We start from the raw sequence: 3,588 nt of genomic DNA, 5'->3' as shown, positions 1-3,588 counted from the left end.
ATGGTCGAACATTCACACCTACTTGCAGCCGAACACCTCCGCTCCCACTTTTGATGGTGTATAGTCGGGCTTTCGAGCCTTTTCTTCCCCGGTTTTTACAAATTATGGTTGGACATTCAGACCTTGCAGCCGAAAACCTCCGCTCCCTCTTTTAATCATACATTGTCAGGCATTCGCACCTACTTGCAGCCGAATACTTCCGCTCCACCTTTTAGTGATGTATGGTTGGCATTTGCACCTTTTCTTACCCTTTCTTACCCTACTGATTGCTTAAGATGAAGTTGTTTTTTCTCAAACTACAAAATTTTTTTAATTGTTGAAACTTGATTTGAAGTGGATAAATAAGGAGGACAAACAGTTTTAAGTCAGGCTGATAGAAGGAATTAATTTTATAGCAAAATCTGTATTTCGTCATATGTTGAGAGATGCTTATTGCTGAAGAAGTTCTTTCTCATTCTACAAAGTACAACGTTGTTTATCGTTGAAACTTGATTAGACATGAATAAATATGAAGGACAAAGCAGTCTTAACTTGGTTAGAGTTAAGGAATTCGTTTTATAGGAGAATCCGAATTCGTGCATAACTCGTAAAATAGAGCTTATTTTCGGATTCCTGAAGAATGAGTCTGGTTCTTTCTCATAATACAAAGTTTGTTGTTTATTGTTGAAACTTCATCAGAAGTGAAGAAATAAATGAATGCCTATCAACAAATGTGTGATCTAAACTCTAGTGCTTCCTCTAAAATAATTTCCTTTCTCAATTCAGAAATGTGTGTGTGTAAGTCACAACACCCGTGACACCAAAACGGCTTTCTTTTCTCTCTTTTCTCTACACTCTGCACTGTGAGCACACACACCAAATCAGAAAGGCTTTTTTCTCTCTTTTCTACATTATGGACTGTGGGGACACAAAACCGCTCTCTCTTTTTTTTTTTGATTGTGTGCCAGGGCGTTGTCTCACGTATTAGATCATGCTTACGATACGAATGGGTTTATCAGTCACATCAGAATCCATACATACTGATCCTCCCGTAATAAAATGGTCGGATCTTATCAAACACACTTTGTTTCTTGTGACAATCAAGTCAGCGAAACAGCGTATACACGTCAAGACACTGAATCAAGTTTGCCACAAGAACTCATAAGTTTGGCAGTATTGCTCTGCCGTCAGCAATCATACACCCATTTTATTTTCGTGAGACATGTGCAGGCACCTGTTCATCTACTGTTCTATCACTATGAATTAGTTTATCTATTATCAATAAGGATACTTCTACAACTACTATCAAAGTATGTCCAGACTTCTTATGTTGTCAGTTGCTATATATGAATAAGTGGGTAGCTACTGACAAGCATTAAGCATGTCACACAGCCCAAACATATAACATTTCAGGACACACCACACAGTTAACAACCACAGTGAAGTGTCAAAGCCCAAACATGTAACATTCAACAGGACACTTACACAACACATTCAAATCAAACAGTCAGACAACATACAAGAACATATACCCCAGCCGGCATTGCTCCCTGCCTATTTTCCTACAGCTCACTATGTGTGCGCACACCTTTATTCACAAACTCTTCAACTTATACTCTTTTACCAAAGCGTCTCAACCAAGCAAAGCTCACCATGGGGAAGTTGGCTATGCCAACTAGCCTGATGCCCTGCTCCCGCAGTGACGGATAATCGTACTCTGGTTTCTCTTCATAACGTACAAGTCTTTCGCCTTTTACTAAAGACTTCTGTGGAGAGCAGCACTAATGAGTTGTTTCTATTTTTGGCAGGCTTTACCTTTGCGGGTGAAGCCCTTTCTGTCTGTGCAAAAGAAATCTTGTTACTGTGCAGAGTGACTTCTCTGAGTAGAGTCGCCTTACTTGTTGCGACTGTGCCGATGTTCGAAGCTGGAGTGCAAAGTTGTTGCTTGAATGGTGCTTGCTGGAGCGTGCGGGAGTGCAAAGTTATACCATTTAAAAGGGCTGAAGAGTGCTCAGTGCAGCAGGTGGGCGGAGGTGCAAAGTGACACTCTGGCCACCTATGGCCATAAAAAGAACAGGGGTGTTAGCGGACAAGTGCGCATTGTGCCAGGAAGGGCCCTCGGACGTGAACCAGTGGACAGTTGTCGCTTCTCGGCCTTTTGGCTAAGATCAAGTGTAGTATCTGTTCTTATCAGTTTAATATCTGATATGTCCTCTCTACGAGGACTACATATTAAATGGATTTTTAGCAATAGGAGTTGAAAAATTTGCTTGCTCCGTTCACTCCAAGCATTGACCCCGTACTGCAGTGCCGCTGGGAACGGTGCGCTCTTCTCTACTCTTGTGAAAAAGCAAACAGCGGTGCAGGATGCAAGTTTCAGGGAGCCCAAGATGAAACTTTCTTTTAGTCTGCTGAGAAAAGAGAGTGAATGCGAAGTAGACTTTAACATAGCTCTGGGAGCGAGCCGAGTGCGGGCTAACCGGGAGAATTGCTTGAAAGAAACGCCATACCAAATGAGCGGTCAGAACAAAGCCTCAATACGGTGTTCCCGTTGTGTTTTTGTTGCTGCCGCTGTTTGCTTTTTCACAAGAGCGCACCTGTTGAGGGGGGGCCTGGGGGGGCCTGGGTGATGGTGGGTCTCAGGCCCGGGCTGCTGCGACTGGTGTGACCGGGTGGTTTGTTTGTTTGTTTTTTGTTGTTGTTTGTTTGTTTTTTGTAGAGGTCCTCCGGAGTGGGGTTGGGTTGAGTGGGTTGGGGCGGGATGGGTACCTTCTGGGGGTACAGTAGCTCCCAGAATATGGTCGCTGCAGGCCCCGTGCCTGGTGGACATCAGGCCCTCCTGTCCTGTGTTGGCTCCCTGGTAGCGGGGATGCCTATTGCAGCCAGTCCCTGGCTGCCCCCAGTGTATATCCCCATACCCCTCTCCCTTCTGGCTCCTGTACACAGCACACACTCACACATGAAGGGTTTTGGGGGCGTGTGTGTTCGGTGGGGTGTAGTGGACTCTGCAGTAGTTGCCCTCTGCAGTTCCCACCCCTGTTTTAATTACACCTTAGACATTACTACTTATCAAACACACTCACACACACACATTAGGTCTTGGGGGGTGGTTACACTGAGTGGCATCTGGTGGGCGGGGCTCTTTGGGTATGTAGGCTGCCCAGAGGGCCACGCTCCCAGTTCTACAAGTTTGGCTGCCCCTCAATTTTAATTGCTCACTATTAGAAAATATTGAAGAGCCAGAAGGGTGAGGGGAGGGGTCTTCTTCGCACACCCCTGCTTCCTGGTTGCTGCTCGGGGCGGGAGGGGCCAGGAGGATTAATTAATTGTTCTGCTGGTTTGGGGTCTGTGGTGGCTGGGGGGCTGCTGGCCCCCTGGTGTGCCCGCTGCACTACACCCCAGCGGAGTCGAGGGAGGGAGGACGTGTGGATGTATGGGACATGAAAGTGTGTGTGGTAATGATTGGGCCTGGATCTTGGACTTGCTGTCGCCTGGCCTGCCTGTGCTTCTCCCGATGGGGGGGGCGGCGTGGCCTCTCTCCGCTGCTCGCGACTTCACCCACCTGTGGGCACGTCTTGACTCCCAGGGCACTTGGCCAGGGGTGCTGGG

The 3,588-nt window shown here is 46.7% G+C and overlaps 2 non-coding genes across 2 annotated transcripts; both read left to right on the top strand.

Moving 5' to 3' along the window:
* The first annotated feature begins 1,691 nt into the window (after positions 1–1,691).
* Positions 1,692–1,805, top strand: LOC140280586 (U5 spliceosomal RNA). Its single transcript, XR_011909528.1, has one exon. It is a non-coding gene; the product is annotated as a U5 spliceosomal RNA (small nuclear RNA).
* A 316-nt stretch (positions 1,806–2,121) lies between these two features.
* Positions 2,122–2,312, top strand: LOC140280806 (U2 spliceosomal RNA). The gene has a single exon (XR_011909725.1). It is a non-coding gene; the product is annotated as a U2 spliceosomal RNA (small nuclear RNA).
* The last annotated feature ends 1,276 nt before the right edge of the window (positions 2,313–3,588 follow it).

Source organism: Leuresthes tenuis, unplaced genomic scaffold, assembly GCF_036924035.1.
Source record: "Leuresthes tenuis unplaced genomic scaffold, fLeuTen1.0.hap1 SCAF_21, whole genome shotgun sequence".
Classification (NCBI taxonomy): Eukaryota; Metazoa; Chordata; class Actinopteri; order Atheriniformes; family Atherinopsidae; genus Leuresthes; species Leuresthes tenuis.
This window is presented reverse-complemented; position numbering and strand designations above follow the sequence as displayed.